Here is a 16847-nt window from a genome sequence, read left to right on the forward strand (position 1 = left end):
CTATGGAACGGGTTGGTCCATTAAAATAGGTAAAGAGGGAGAGGGATTTAGGGGAGGTGGGGTGTGATAATTCGATTTTTCTCCAGGTCTCTGGCTCTCTTGTCTGCGAGTTGGGTATAAAAACCACCTCAACGGCCAGGGTGCAGAGGCTGCAGTTTCTGGCAGCGCTGAACACCTCCTGCTTGCTTCGGCAACGAAAGACACTAGATTTGGAGTCCACAGACCTGGATGTCACTATTTGGCTGGTCACTAAACTCCGCAGCCTTGCACAGCCCTGGGCACACTGTGGTGCTCAATAATAAATCGTTGCTGGATGAATGACGGAACACATTGGAGACTCGGTGCTGCCCTTACCAGAGTAACCTTGGTCAAGTAATTTAACCTTCAAGAGCCTCAGTTTCCGTGTGTGTGTGTCGAGCAGGGACGGTGCCTGGCAGAAGGTGTGAGACTATAAATTCCCGCGGCCTGAGTTGGACCGAGTTTCGGCTCTCCAGCCAGAGCCGGGCGACCCCGCCGCACTCTCGCCAGCTCCCACTGTGGCCCGGACGCCGGGCGGCCCTGGGAGGCCGGGCGGGGGTCGCCAGGCCGACGTCCAGGGCCAGGGTGGCGGCCGGGTCCGCCCCTCGCGCCTGCCTTCTCCGCGCGGCCTGCGGCCCGGGGGCGGGCCCGTCTCAGGCCTCTCCCCCCGGCCGCCCGGCGGCCCGCGGCTGCGCTCGCGGCCTCTCACCCGGGGCGGGCGAGTTCTGGGAAAGCCCGGCCCAGGGCGGGGGCCCCGCTGCCGCCCGCGCCGCCGTCAGGGCAGCGCGCAGAGCTCGGCGGGCGCGGAGCGAAGTAGCGGCGCCGGGCGGGGGCGCACGGGGCGGCGCGGGGCCGGACGGGCGGCGGGGGCGGCAGACCCCCGAGCGGGAGCGGCGGCGGCGCGCCCCGGCTGTGCCTCCCGGGCTCTGCCTCCCGAGCACTTGCCCTGCTCTGCGCGCTCCTGGCATCCGCTCCGCCGCTGACACACAGTAGCGGGGACACCCGACGCCGTTAGCGACAGGCACGTTCCAGAAGGACGCTGCAACCTGGGGACTCCGGCGCGCCCGGCCAGCAGAGGAAAGGTGAGGAGGAGACTCTGGAGCTCGGTTCCCGAGGCGTGGAGAAAGGGAGAGAGGGGCTTGTAATCTCTGAATCAGTGAGTAGAGCCGCCGAGGGCAGCCAACCTCACCCAGTTGTACCTGGCGGGAGAGTGTCCCTCTCCCGCCCCATCTCCAGGGGAAAACTGAGGCAGGCGACTCCCTAGGGGGCGAGAGCCAGCCTCACATGGGCTGGAGGACACCCTGGTAGGGCTTCCTTAGCCGCTTCAGATGTTTGCCTTGGGTCTCCACTGCATTTTGTGTGTGCAGCACAAAGATGAAAAATATAAACTCTTTCCGAGGCGGTCGGTCCCTAGCGACAGTATTTCAAGGAAAAGTGCTCAAGAGATTGTTCCTGGAGAGATTAGCTACATCAAGTCCTAGAAAATACAATTTTGGACCTGGGGCTCACTTTCACTGGCCACTAGACGCATGGCTGCGTCTTTTTTCTTAAAGTCCTCTAGTGCTGTGATAATGAATAACCTAGAAGGAAAAGTCCTCCATTGTGGCTGATGTTAAATGCACAGTGTAAATTTATGGTCCCCCCCCCCCGCCCCCCTTGCCTTGTATTTAAGTCATGAGACACTTGGTACAACTGACTCAACTAATTATTCAATGTAAGAGAGATCCATCATCCATCATTCAAAGATTTAGCAGCATCATTTTAAAGAGGGAGCACCCTCAATAGATGTTAAGTAGGAGTCACTTGATGGAAAAGTTTTATTTTCACATGGTTCTTAATTGGGGTTGCATCATGCAAAATTTGCCACTAGGTCATTTAGATCCCTGCAGGATTAGTGCATTTCCTTGTGTTTCTGCTAAGAATCCCTGGTAGGGATAGGGTGGGGTCCCTGTCAGAATGGGCACAGCCAAGGCCTGGGGTGCTGTAATCTGCCAGGAAGAATTTTTGAGAGCCTGTCTTGGGAGGTGGATTTAGGTGACCCTGTAGATGCATTTACAGGGCCCAGTTGGCCCTGGGGGAGAAGGGGTGGTCGACTATCTCTGGATGCTGTATCCAGCCATATCTTCACAGATGCTTCTGAAGAATACCTGGGGTGCTGTCATCTAAAACATCCTTTGCTCTTCCTAAGTGCCCTTTCTGCTCCATGTCATCACTCTAAAACCTAACCAGTTTTGTTGCTGCCATAAGACCTTCCCTCACACCCCAGTCCCAAATAGTCAGCTTTCTCAGGCTCTGATGCCTGCAGCATTTTACCTTCCCTGCTTTTTCTCCTCTCAGCATTCTTCGAGAAGTATTTATGTAGATGTTTCCTTTTCCCTACTGAAGGACTTCACTGTGGCTTTCTTGGCACAGTGCTTGCACCTAGAAGCCTCTCTGGAAATAGTGCTATGGCTTTGGTTCTTCAATACAAATCTCTGTTTTGGAGAAGAGGATTCAGAGAAGAGCATAATGTTTAACATTCGAATTGTCCTCCACTTACAACCCCACGGGGGAAATTTTCCTTATAGCCAGGAGTCATGCATAGTAATCATCTTTGGTCTAAGCCTGGGGACCAAGGAGGGGACTGTCTTCCAGTCCTTCTAGTAAAATAAGCTCCTTGGATATGCGCCAAGGTTGACCTGTGTCATTAAAAATTCCATGCTCCAGTGGGTTGTGGTGAAACTAGATTCCAATGAAGGTGGTTGGTTTTCTTTTGCTATTTGCAGCCATTCTAAGTTACAGCCTTCTCTGGGCTTTTGTTGTATACTTTTAACAATTCATTTAATGTACAATTTGTTACCTAAAAATTTTTAAATGAATAATGGAAAGTTGAAAAGAATTGTGCTTGCTGTTTTTTCAAGCAGAAAGCAGGGAATGTTTCCCATGCCTGGGTGAGAGGGGATATTTGCACCTGTGTGTTGGCAGTCCCTGCCATACCACACCTGGGTTGCAATCAGCCTGTGTAGGATAACAGTTGCTTCAGCCTGGGCTCCTGCTTTCTTTGCCTGGTGTCACTGTGCTTGAGGGAAGAAAGGGTCTGGGGGAGCACAACAATATAGAGCTTTGAGTTTGAAGGAGTAGCATAGCAGAGAAGAGGAGAGAAAAAGCAGTAACAGCTTAGAGTGTGAACTGGTATGATCCAGGGGCTTTCCTCTAGATGCTTGGTTAAGATCTTGGCACTTAGCAGGTGGAAATTTGGTTGGGGAGAGCGAGGGCAGGTGACTGGGGAGCCTGGTACTCCTGGAGAAGGCTGAGGGGTATTGATGGAGGCTTAGGGAAGCGTGTGGCCCAATTATGTGGGGTTTCCCATGGAGCTGGAGATGGGGAAGTGGGGAGTCGAGAAGGAAGAAGAAGATCTCAAAGATGCACTTTGTGAATGGCTAGCTACAGGGTCTGGAAAGGAAGAGAAAACCCTCTTCAGCATCATGTGGTCTTCTCTTCTCCCAGGGTGCAGGACTAGGGCTTGTTTTTTTTTTTTTTTTAAGTCAAGTGCTATAATTCATCTATATAGGTTTTCATGAGCCAGATTGGAACCCGGCCCTCTATAGCTGTGCTGTCCAGTCAGGGTAGCTACAAGTCACATAGGGCTATTTAAATTTAACTTTGAATAAATTAAAATTAAATGAGATTAGTCACATTTCAAGCACTTAATTGTCACATGTTGCTAGTTGCTACCATACTGGAGAATGAAGATATATAATATGTCCATCATCTTAGATATCTGCCCTGGAATATTCATAATGACTATTAATCTCCCAAGTACTAATTTCCAAGTCAAATTTAGTCATAAATTAACAATTTCCTATTCATAGCCCCCTACTAAGTCTACTTAGATAAAAATAATAGTAACAGTTGTTGTTGCTAACACTGCATTCTAAGTACTTTATATTTGTCAGTTCATTTAATCCTAACAACAGCATTAGGTGCTAAATGCCAGAGACCTGTTATCCCTTACCTGCAATTCCAAAATTAAAAAAAAAGAAACTCTCAAAACTGGTTTTCATGTTTGGCTACAAAATTTGGTCTGAAATGACATGAGGTTCTTTTGGTCTTAATTTTTCTCACCTGATAAGAAGTATATATACATTTTTTATTTTTGGAAATGATGGACATGTTTGCTATAGATCTCACCTACAGCATTATTTAATATATGACATGTGTACTGTTTTACCATTACCAAAGCCAAAAATCTTCTGATTTTGTATAAGGACATATAGACTTCTATTTTTATGCCCCCTCTGAAGACAGGAAAACCGAGGAACTAAAAGGTTAGGTAACATACATGAAGTCAGAGCAAGAAAGTGCCAGGGCCAGGATTCAGTCAGAGCTGGCTGGCTCCAGACTCTGTTCCCTTGACCACTATGCTTTCCTGTATCAACCCTTAGGTTCATCACCGAAAACAAACAACTGGCTCTTTTTTGGTGGGGTGAAACCAAATAACTTGAACTTGGCTCATTAGAAAATTACAGATAGGGCTATGGCTAAATTGTTTAGCAACTGAGGTTTTGGAATGCTACGGCTAGTTAAACCACCGTAATTGGCATGCTTAGCAAGTGTTTAGCTTACCCTTTTCCACTTTAGCTAATCACAGTTGGTTTCGAGCCATTCTCTGTGAAAAGAACTGATAGGAAAAGAAGTTGCTCATTGTGGCTGTTGGTAAAACTGCTGGACCCTTGTTGAAACCTGTGGCACATGGTTCTCATAGCAGTTGTGGGACACTCGGTAGGGCGAGGTTTGGTCCTGGTGTATACCGACTGTTGTGCTATGGGTGTGACCATTCTGGTGGCCAGCCGGGGTTCTGAAACTTCCTGGTAGGGCTTTGGAGGATCTGAGTCAATCTGACTTGGTTGGAATTCTCTCCCGGAGAGACTGTGAGGTTCTCTCTTCTTTGGGGGAGGTTGACTAGAATCACAGGGTTGGCCTGGGGTCAGGAACCGACTTTTCACTTTCCCTCTTTAGCTGGTCCCTTCGTGGCATTTTTGTTCAAGTCTGCATTTGAAGAAACTCTTTAGTAACCCCAAGCTTTCTCCTTTGAGTATAAGAAAATATTCTGAAGCTCTACCATCTGTGTGGACCTTATAGCCTAGGGTCTGCAGGACCCCTGTCTCTCTGTGTCCTGGGTGCGTGTGCACGTCTCATGGCATAGCCTTCAACGTCCTGGTGGTCATGGTACCTCCAGTTATAGTAGCTTAAGGTGTCGGGGCAAGGCACTCTTGGTCAAATACTCTAGAATCAAAATTACCTGGTTTTACATAAGCTTTGTCATCTACTAGCTGTACAGCTTTAGATGAGAAGTTATCCTTTCTGTAAGATAGTAATTTTATGGAGTTGCTCAGAGACCTAGGGCTTCCCTGATGGCTCAGCAGGAAAGAATCTGCCTGCAGTGCAGAAGACGCAGGAGACACAGGTGTGATCCCTGGGTTGGGAAGATCCTCTGGAGCAGGACATGGCCACCCACTCTAGTATTCTTGCCTGGAAAATCCCATGGACAGTGGAGCCTGGCGGGCTACAGTAGCGTCGCACAGAGTTGGATACAACTGAACTCTCACACGTCATGCATTTGAGACCTCAGTAAGATAATGTACCTTAAGCGCTTTGCAAAGTGCCAGGCACATAGTCAGTGTTCAAAACGTTAGCTACTAATGTTATTGTCTTTTCCATCTTGGTCTTCCTAAGTCTTGCCAGTCTGCAACTTTAGGCTTAGGAAAAATATGTCTAGTACATTGAATAATGCCAGTGATCCTGTAAATTGTCCAAGTCTTAATCCCCATAACCTATACACATGTTTCTTAACAGGACAAAAGGAACTTTGCCGATGTTTTTAAAGATTTTGAGATGAGGGGGTTATGCTAGATTACCTGAGTGCAACCTAGTCAAGAGGGTTCTTATAAGAGGGAGGCAAGAGGGTCACAGAGTCCCTCATAGAAGGTTGGACTAATGTAAGAAAGGGGTCAGGAGCCAAGGGATTTAGGCTGCCTCGAGATGCCGGGCCTCCAGAAGGAAAACAGCCCTGCCAACCCACCTGAGACTTCTGGCCTCCAGAGCTGAAGATAACAAATCTGTATTGTTTACACCACATTTGAGGCCATTTGTCTCAGTAGTAATAGGAAACTAACAAGAGTGTAGAAGAGAAAAAAGAAAGTAGTCAAGAGGGAAAGGAAAGCTGTCAAAGTAAGAGAGCAATAAGAGCCAGCATTTAGTTTGAACTTTGCTTGGGACTTGTTCTGACTACCCTATATGTATTTATCTGTCACCCTCATTACAACCTTCTGAGGTAGGTACTTTTATTATCTATATATCATGGAAGGGGATGCTCAGGCTCTGAGAAGATAGGTAACTTACCCAAGTTTACACAGCTAGTATGGGGTGGTGGTTTAGTCACTAAGTCGTGTGCGGCTCTTGTGACCCCATGGACTCTAGCCAGCCAGGCTCGTCTGTTCGTGGGATTTCCCAGGCAAGGTTACTGGAGTGGGTTGCCATTTCCTTCTCTAGGAGTTCTTCCCAACCCAGAGATGGAACCCAGGTCTCTTGCCCTGCAGGCAAATTCTTTACCAACTGAGCCATCAGGGAAGCCCTAATATGGGGTAGAGCTGGGATTAAATCCAGTCTGGGACTCTCTTTACTTTGCTGGGGATATAATTGCTTTATAATGTTGTGTTAGTTTTCTGCTGCACAGTGAAGTGAATCAAGTATATATGTATTCATATATCCCCTCCTTCTTCGACCTATCTCCCACTGCCCCCATTCCCTGTGTCCCGCCCATTCCATCTATCTAGGGTTCCCCAAAACAGGCATTTCTGTATCTGCTAAGGCTGACAGTGCCAGCCACTGAGTGGTATGTTACTGTAAGGAAGGAAAAAGCAATATTTGAATAGGGGAGAAGGAGTGTGTTATAGCCCCATCACACCGAAAAAAAAAAAGAAACATGGCTATCGAAGCCCTTGGTAAGTTCTTGCCCTTTCTGTCTCTTGTAATGTGTGTGGACAGCTTGAAGCCAGAGGACGCCGGCTCTGGGAGCAGTCCCTGTGCTGGCCTCCTCCTCGGCTTCCCACCTCTGTTCCTCCAGCAGTCCCGCTCGCTCACCACAGACCGCTGGCCCCAGCGCCCGCTTGGCTTGGCTTCCCACCTCTGCCTGTTTATTGGATTTGCCTTATTCCTGACTCTCCGCTCCAGCCCTGAATTCCACCTTTTCCTGGCCCCTCAAATGCTCAAACTTGAGATGGTTCGTGTCGGAGCCAGGATGGTGAGGTACCTCTGGGACTGCTGAGGGGTGCGTGGTGGTGATTTCTCCTTTTCCTCTGGGTTAGTTGCCTGTTGTTGACTTTCTAGCTGTGCTTCTTTTGCCTCTCAAGCTCATAATTCAGAGTGATACTGGTTTTCCAGTTGTGTCACAGGAGGGTTGGAGCCTCTGCCAGTTAAAGGAGATGGTGGAAGAGGAAGATCTCAACCCTTCATCCCATTTTGCCCACAGCCCTACTCTTACTCATTTTATTTAGATAGCGAGGTCCTGCCTCAGATTTGGCAGGTAAGCGCACCTCTATGCTAGAGAGACAGGAGTTTGAGAAGGCCTAAACCCCGCGTTAAGGCACACTAGGTATGACCTTAGCCCAGAGACTTGGATGTGCAGGAAATAGAACTCTGCTGTGTTTTGTCTAATAGTCTTTTACAAGATGAGGATCTGGAGCCAGGTTGCTTAGATTTGTTTACCTGGCTCTGCTATTTATGTCCAATCTGTGTGATCTTGTGCAAAATACTTGTTCTACTGGGGCCTAAACTTCTTCATTTACTGAATGGGAGGGGTGACAGATAGTAGCATCTGGGCCTCGCTGGTGGCCTAGTCATAATGAATCTGCCTGCCAATGCAGGGGACTCAGGTTCAATCCCTGGGTTGGGAAGATCCCTTGGAGAGGAAAATGGCAACTCATTCCGGTATTCTTGCCTGGGAAATCCTATGGACAGAGGAACCTGGAGGGCCACAGTTCATGAGGTCACAAAACAGTCTGATATGACTCAGCGACTAAATAGCAACAACAAAATAGTAACACCTAGCAAATGAGACTGTTCATGTAAAGGGCTTACAACAGTGTCTGATAGGCAACAAGAATGCAACAAATATTGGCTCTTAGGCTCCTTTTCGTTCTGATGGAGTCTCCATGGTGCTGTCCCCAGTGCGGCTGGGGGTCTTCCTTCCATTACTCCTCTCTTTCCTAGCTGCCACTGTTCACTGTCCCTGACCACAGATGACACAGGTGCATGAGGCTGCTTCTCATGGGGGCACAGCTGCCCCTCCCCGAGGTCTCTGAGGTCTTCCTGCCTCTGCCGGGAAGAGGGTCCCTTCAGCTCTGAGAAACTGTGGGATGTTTGTTCTTTCCCCTCCTGCCTGCCAGCTGTGGGGGCTGAGATGAGAGGGACAGGGTGCAGCTGCAGTCTTCTCCCTGCTCTTTCTCCATGACATTGGGTCTATAAGACAGACTTCATACTCCTGCATCCTTTCCCCTCTCTCCTTAAGGCATAAAATAAAATAATAATAAACAGGGCGGCTAGGCCTGACAGGGTTGTTGGTTAAAGTGTTATCTACATAGTGGTGGTGTTGCTGCTCGCTCTGTGGAGTGATCTGCTGTGGGGCAACCCCACAGAAATATGCTCCGTGTCCAAAAACACTGGAACGTCTCCTTCAGGAGGGCTGGTTACATTTGCACATGAGTTCAGAGCTATAACAAAATGCAGTTGGCATTTATGAATTTTATTGCTTTGTAGGAACCGCTACATTTTAATAACAAAACAGTAAGTGTGCTCCATTCAGAATTAAGGAAGAGGCAGAAGCAAGGAGAGACTCTATTTTGATGACTTCATTTTAGGTTTAAACTATATAATATCACTGACTATGGAAAATCCAGAGAATGGAAAAAAAATCATTGGGAAAAACACATGTGACCAAGTGCATACTAGACACATCTGGGTTTAAAATATCGTATAACACAGTTTAATTTGGATATCACTGGAGTTAGTTCAAGTTACTGTCATTTCTAAAGAAAGCTTCAATTCATTTGTTATTATTCACAACATGAACTCAGATTTCATTGATGAACATATTTTTGCCTATGATCCGCTTGCCTGGAGGAATTGAAGCACTCTCTAATAGTCTGGTTTGTCCATCTCAGGGAGGTGGATAAAATTCACAGAAGTTAAATGCTTTTGGCATGAGATTGTATTCCTTTTTCCCCGCAAAGGCAGAATGAATTTGGATGAGAGAGTCGAGCGTGAGCCTAACTGGGTCTGCAGTTTTGCTAACTGCTGGGGTCTGAGTAAATTCAGATTCACTTCTCTGCCGCTCAGCAGGCTAATTAGTCCCTAACTTAACTTGCTTTACTGTGCCAGAGGTTATTCTTTCATCGTGCCTCCGGCAGGGTCCTAAAATTCACAGTGGGACGGATTGGTCAGGCGGTTGTGAAAGAAATATGCTCAGTTATTACTTGAATCTCAGCGAGGACGGCAAGAGCTTCCTGAGTTATGCATAGAAACTACATGAATTTGTAAAAAGAACTCCAGAAAGTGACTTTCCTGCACCATCCGTGTAACAGCAGTCGGATAGCCTTGCACATTCTCCCAGGGCACCTCTTCGATCTAGGATTTTGGCTAAGTACCCTTTGCTGACTGAGAACTTCTCCAATGCCAAGTCATGGGACGGCTGACAACAGGTGAAATGTGTTCCTGACTCAGGCAGGCAAGCCCAGATCAAATTAGTTACAGAGGATCAGAGAGCGTGCTTGCTTCTAGCCACACGGTCTATCTCTGATGAATTGTCACTATCTAAGCAGTCAGGAAGGTCCTAAGTATGTCACTTGTTTAAAAAAATAAAGAATTTTTAGACAAACACTGTATGTTTTCACTTATATGTGAAATCTAAAAATCAAAACAAACGAACAAATACAACAAAACAGTAACAGACTCACAGATACAGAGAACAAACTAGTGGCTACCACGGGGGGAGAGGAGTATGGGCTAGGGCAAATAGGTGGAGGGAATTAAGAGGTACAAACTAGCAGTTATATAATAAGTTAGTGCTAGCTTTGGCAGCACATATACTAAAATTGGAATGATATAGAGAAGATCAACGTGTTTCCCGCACAAGGATGGCACGCAAATTCATGAAGCGGTCCATACTTTTTTTAAAAAGTACTAAAAAAAAGTCACAGGGATGTAATGTACAACACAGGGAATATAGTCGATATTTGATCATAAATTTGTATGATACGTAATCTCTAAAAATATTGAGTCATTATGTTGTACATCTGAAACTAACATTGTAAGTCAACTGTACTTAAATAAAAAAATAATTAAAAAAGAATTTTTAATCCAAAGCCATTTTAACAACTAAAACTCTCTTTTAATTATTAATGCAGATGTTATGCATCTATTTATGATTTGTTACTTTTTTTTATTATATGCTGTGTCTTGCAACAGTGAAAATTGAGAAATCCAAATGTTCCCCTCTCACTTTTAAGAGTTGGAGAAACGTCTTCTCAGAGACAAAGATTTGACCAAGTCACCTGGCTGGGGAGCAGTAGAACTGGAACTTTTGTTTATTTCAAGCAAAATTAAGACCATCCAACCAGTCCATTCTGAAGGAGATCAGCCCTGGGATTTCTTTGGAAGGAATGATGCTAAAGCTGAAACTCCAGTACTTTGGCCACCTCATGCGAAGAGTTGACTCATTGGAAAAGACTCTGATGTTGGGAGGGGTTGGAGGCAGGAGGAGAAGTGGACGACAGAGGATGAGATGGCTGGATGGCATCACCGACTCGATGGACATGAGTCTGAGTGAACTCCGGGAGTTGGTGATGGACAGGGAGGCCTGGCGTGCTGCGATTCCTGGGGTCGCAAAGAGTTGGACACGACTGAGCGACTGATCTGATCTGATAGATACCTAATTGGAAAAGGAATGGCAGCCTACTCCAGTATTCTTGCCTGGAGAATCCCATGGATAGAGGAGCTTGGCAGGCAACAGTCCTTGGGGTTGCCAAGAGACAGACACGACTGAAGCAACTTAGCAGCACAGATACCTAATATGCAATTTTTAATCCTGCCCCTTTGCCTAACATTCTATCATTAAGATGTTTCCACTCCATTAAATGTTTTTAAATCTTGGTTTCAGTGTCTGAACCTCATCTGTCATGTTGTCCCACGGAGGGTTTACGGATTCCCCTCTTTTGGGGCATTCAGTTGTTGATCCCCACTTTTTTCTATTTAAGTAACTCTTCATTGCCTAGATCTCTAATTCTTTAGCACAGAGTCCTAGAAGTGAAATTACTAGGTCAAAGCCAAGAACTTTTTTAAAGGCTCCAGATACATACTGGCAAAAAGCTTTCCAAAAAGGTTGCAACAGTTTGCACTTCAACTAAAGATGTGCTAGGGTAGTCTTTCCGGTGGGATGTCAATGAGAAATCCTAGCCTTGGTACTTCATAGTTTGAATGTGCATTTCTTTGATTACTAGAGATAAAAAACATTGGTATTTCATCAATGTGCTTTCTCTTGGTTAATTATTTAATCACATACTTTGTCCATTTATTTGAGACGTCTTAATGAATTAAGACTGTAACGTATCATTGTCATTTGATGCTGTTTTTCTCAACTAGCATTTTTTCCTGATTATAATACAATGCAAGTTAATTTTGGCTAATTTGGGAAACAGAAAGGCACAGCAAAGAAGTCCAAAATCACCTGCATTTAGTGCTCTTACTAACATTTGGTTCATGGCTTTCTGAGTTTATTTTCTTTTTTCCCAAATTGAGATCATGTTTTCACATTTTATAACTTTTCACCTAACTTTATAAATCATAATTAAGCAAATTATGTTTATCCTACTATGGGATACTCTGTATATATTAATGAAGTATCATATTTTTGAAATGTTTATCATGTGTCTTAATGTGCAGAAGATTTTCCATATGGCCAGATAGGTCTCTGTTCTCCATGGAGATTACTTCCACGGCTTTTCAATTTGTACTCTTTACTCCTTTCTGTGATTAACTGTTTCCCGCTGCCCCCCCCCCCCACCTTTGGCCTTTAGGCTTTTTACTTACTTTCAGCTTTTCATTTGAAATTAGTTTTTTTGTTGCTGTTGTTCATATTATGAGTTGAAGACCTATCTGTTTTCTAAATACTTAATTTTCCTTCATAATATATTTACTTCCTCATATATATAGTTATATTTCATATATAATTTCCTTAAATAATATACCTGTTGAATTATCCTAGATTATTCCTAATCTTATCTTGTGTAGTCTAAAGTCAATTTCAGGCCTAAGATATCTATTTGTAAATTCTTTAATGAGTACCACACTCTTTTGGTTATTTAATATTTTAGCCTTATAACATTAATTATACAGTGAATTCTCATTATAATTATTAAAATTTTTCTTATTTTCCTTGCTTATTCTTATAAATTGAGTTTTGAAACACTTTGTCAAAATGTTAAATATCTGTTGATACTCTGAGTAGGATTATAATAAATCTATATATTGGCTTCCCAGGTGGTGCTGATAGTAAAGAACCCACCTGCCAATGCAGGAGACATAAGAGATACGGGTTCAATCCCTGGGTCAGAAAGATCCCCTGGAGGAGGGCATGGCAACCCACTCTAGTATTCTTGTCTGGAGAATCCCATGGACAGAGGAGCCTGGCGGGCTATGGTCCATAGAGACACAAAAAGTTGGACATGACTTAGCACACAGACAAATGTATATATTAATTTCGGAAGAATTAATAGGTTTATATATTTAGTTTTTCCATACTGGTATGTTTCTTAATTTACTCAAATGTTTTTATATCTCTTACTGAAGTTTGTAGTAACCGCCATGTAAATCACATGTATATGCATGCGTGCTCAGTCCTGTCCAACTCTTGCAACCCAGTGGACTGTAGCCCACCAGGCTCCTCTGTACATAGAATTTTCTAGTCAAGTATTCTGGGGTGAGTTGCCATTTCCTACTCCAGTGAATCATATCAGTTCAGTTCAGTCGCTCAGTCGTGTCCAACTCTTTGCGACCCCATGAATCACAGCACGCCAGGCCTCCCTGTCCATCACCAACTCCCAGAGTTCACCCAAACTCATGTCCATTGAGTCGGTGATGCCATCCAGCCATCTCATCCTCTGTCGTCCCCTTCTCCTCCTGCCCCCAATCCCTCCCAGCATCAGAGTCTTTTCCAATGAATCAACTCTTCACATCAGGTGGCCAAAGTACTGGAGTTTCAGCTTTAGCATCAGTCCTTCCAATGAACACCCAGGACTGACCTCCTTTAGAATGGACTGGTTGGATCTCCTTGCAGTCCAAGGGACTCTCAAGAGTCTTCTCCAACACCACAGTTCAAAAGCATCAATTCTTTGGCGCTCAGCTTTCTTCACAGTCCATACATGACCACTGGAAAAACCATAGCCTTGACTAGACGGACATTTGTTGGCAAAGTAATGTCTCTGCTTTTGAATATGCTATCTAGGTTGGTCATAACTTTCCTTCCAAGGAGTAAGTGTCTTTTAATTTCACGGCTGCAGTCACCATCTGCAGTGATTTTGGAGCCCAGAAAAATAGTCAGCCACTGTTTCCACTGTTTCCCCATCTATTTCCCATGAAGTGATGGGACCAGATGCCATGACCTTCATTTTCTGAATGTTGAGCTTTAAGCCAACTTTTTCACTCTCCTCTTTCACTTTCATCAAGAGGCTTTGTAGTTCCTCTTCACTTTCTGCCATAAGGGTGGTGTCTTCTGCATATATGAGTTTATTGATATTTCTCCCGGCAATCTTGATTCCAGCTTGTGCTTCTTCTAGCCCAGCATTTCTCATGATGTACTCTGCATATAAGTTAAATAAGCAGGGTGACAATATACAGCCTTGACGTACTCCTTTTCCTATTTTGAGCCAGTCTGTTGTTCCATGTCCAGTTCTAACTGTTGCTTCCTGACCTGCATACAAGTTTCTCAAGAGGCAGGTCAGGTGGTCTGGTATTCCCATCTCTTTCAGAATTTTCCACAGTTGATTGTGATCCACACAGTCAAAGGCTTTGGCATAGTCAATAAAGCAGAAATAGATGTTTTTCTGGAGCTCTCTTGCTTTTTCGATGATCCAGTGGATGTTGGCAATTTGATCTCTGGTTCCTCTGCCTTTTCTAAAACCAGCTTGAACATCTGGAAGTTCACGGTTCACGTACTGCTGAAGCCTGGCTTGGAGAATTTTGAGCATTACTTTACTAGCGTGTGAGATGAGTGGGAAACAGATGGGAAACAGTGGAAACACTGTCAGACTTTATTTTGGGGGGCTCTAAAATCACTGCAGATGGTGATTGCAGCCATGAAATTAAAAGACGCTTACTCCTTGGAAGGAAAGTTATGACCAACCTGGATAGCATATTCAAAAGCAGAGACATTACTTTGCCAACAAAGGTCCGTCTAGTCAAGGCTATGGTTTTTCCAGTGGTCATGTATGGATGTGAGAGTTGGACTGTGAAGAAAGCTGAGCGCCGGAGAATTGATGCTTTTAAACTGTGGTGTTGGAGAAGAGTCTTGAGAGTCCCTTGGACTGCAAGGAGATCCAACCAGTCCATTCTAAAGGAGATTAGTCCTGGGTATTCATTGGAAGCACTGATGCTAAAGCTGAAACTCTAGTACTTTGGCCACCTCATGTGAAGAGTTGACTCATTGGAAAAGACTGATGCTGGGAGGGATTGGGGGCAGGAGGAGAAGGAGACGACAGAGGATGAGATGGCTGGATGGCATCACCGACTCAATGGACATGAGTCTGAGTGAACTCTGGGAGTTGGTGATGGACAGGGAGGCCTGGCGTGCTGTGATTCATGGGGTCGCAAAGAGTTGGACACGACTGAGCGACTGAACTGAACTGAGATGAGTGCAATTGTGCAGTAGTTTGAGCATTCTTTGACATTGCCTTTCTTTGGGATTGGAATTAAAACTGACCTTTTCCAGTCCTGTGGCCACTGCTGAGTTTTCCAAATGTGTTGGCATATTGAGTGCAGCACTTTCACAGCATCATCTTTCAGGATTTGGAATAGCTCAATTGGAATTCCATCACTTCCACTAGCTTTGTTCGTAGTGATGCTTTCTGAGGCCCACTTGACTTCACATTCCAGGAAGTCTGGCTCTAGGTGAGTGATCAGACCATTGTGATTATATTGGCTGTGAAGATCTTTTTTGTACAGTTCCTCTGTGTATTCTTGCCACCTCTTTTTAATATCTTCTACTTCTGTTAGGTCCATACCATTTCTGTCCTTTATCAAGCCCATCTTTGCATGAAATGTTCCCTTGGTATCTCTAATTTTCTTAAATAGTTCTCTAGTCTTCCATCTGGTGATGTCCATGTGTAGAGTCTTCTCTTGTGTTGTTGGAATCATACATTTCCTATTTATTTTAAAACAAGTTTTATATTTTTATTTAATCAGGTTAATTTTTTAGCTGATTTTCCTGAACTTTCTAGGTAGAGAATTGTGTTGTCTACAAATAATAATTGTTTCTTTTAAATCAGAAATTTGAACATAGATAACTAAAAGGGAGGATGATAGAGCTTTTAATTTTATTCCTGATTTTAATAGAAATGCTTTTCATATTCACTAGTAATTATGATGTTGCTCTTGGTTAAAAATAGTTTGATGAAAGAGTTTTATATTCATAGATTTTTTTTTTTAAATGAAAGGGAGTTGAATTTATCAAAGGCCAAAAGGTCATCTTTGAGATGACTGTGTGCTTTTTTTTCACGTTTGACCTACTGGTATGTTATATTAACAAGTTTCCCATCATTAAACCATGTTTTCAATCTTGTTGTAGCAGTTAATTATCATTTTGTTAATGAATTCTATCATTAAAGTAGAGATTCATCTAGGACCTATTTAGATTTTACTTTGTTGGGTTTTTCCTGTTAGATTTATTTTAGCTATGGTTGTCAAAGACTGATATTAAAATTAGCATGCTGCCCTTGGGTGTGCATAGATTGAATTCCTGGAGACCTCCTGTGCTGTTCTGAGAGTGACAGGGGCAGCTTCAAAAATGGTGAGGAGCTGGAGGCCCTGTTGCTGTGGGAGAGAGTAAGGACAATGAAGTGTTGACAGTAGCTTGGTTCATTGGGACTTTCCTGTGAAGTGAAAATGCAATGTCTTTTTTTTTTTTTTTTTAAACTGGGACACTCTTGTTTCTTTGCACTCATCATAGAATAGGCAGAATTGAAACTACCATTAGAGGGTTAGGCACTGTTCATAATGATTCCAGACATCGAATGTGGACCTCAGTCTCCTTTTCTAAATTGATACGGGATTTTAAGTAGCAAAGCAGCAAACCTGAAAAACAAGCTTAGAGGCTAGTAGGAGTCAAATTCAATGTCAAGTCTTTGTTTAGGTGAAAAGTTAAAAAAAAAAAAAATGTCCCTAAGGCATACAGAAGGGAAGAGAGAAAGTGGTTACAAAACAAAAATATTAAATGGTGAGTACTGTAAATGTGCATTTGACACTTTAGGACTGAGAAACTGACCCGACGATTTAACTACTGCATGCATATCTTTGTGGAGAAGTTGAGGAGAATCTGAGCCCAAGATGTAAGAAGGTGGTTGGTTGTTTCTTCAACTTAGTCTTCTTCACACTCTTCCTGCTTCTATATCACCCCTCATTCTCTGTCTCCTTGTTTGTCTACAGTTTTGTTTTTTCCCACTCTTATTGTCTCATCCACTCAACACTGTCTCATCCATTCAGCAGTCCTTCCGAGTCACTCCCATGTGTCAAGCACTATGCTG

At 44.2% G+C, this 16847-nt stretch overlaps 1 protein-coding gene and 1 non-coding gene across 3 annotated transcripts in view; both read left to right on the forward strand.

The window, feature by feature from the left end:
- Positions 1 to 778: 778 nt before the first annotated feature.
- Positions 779 to 16847, forward strand: part of PLCE1 (phospholipase C epsilon 1) — a 369385-nt gene continuing 353316 nt past the window's right edge. For both annotated transcript variants that reach the window (XM_055561030.1, XM_055561031.1), the window contains exon 1: positions 779 to 1100. The gene's annotated coding sequence lies outside the window, so the exon portion shown is untranslated. The remainder of the gene's footprint in view (positions 1101 to 16847) is intronic.
- On the forward strand, positions 10119 to 10225 carry LOC129637154 (U6 spliceosomal RNA). The gene has a single exon (XR_008707364.1). It is a non-coding gene; the product is annotated as a U6 spliceosomal RNA (small nuclear RNA).

The sequence above is a fragment of the Bubalus kerabau genome, chromosome 22 (assembly GCF_029407905.1).
Source record: "Bubalus kerabau isolate K-KA32 ecotype Philippines breed swamp buffalo chromosome 22, PCC_UOA_SB_1v2, whole genome shotgun sequence".
Classification (NCBI taxonomy): domain Eukaryota; kingdom Metazoa; phylum Chordata; class Mammalia; order Artiodactyla; family Bovidae; genus Bubalus; species Bubalus kerabau.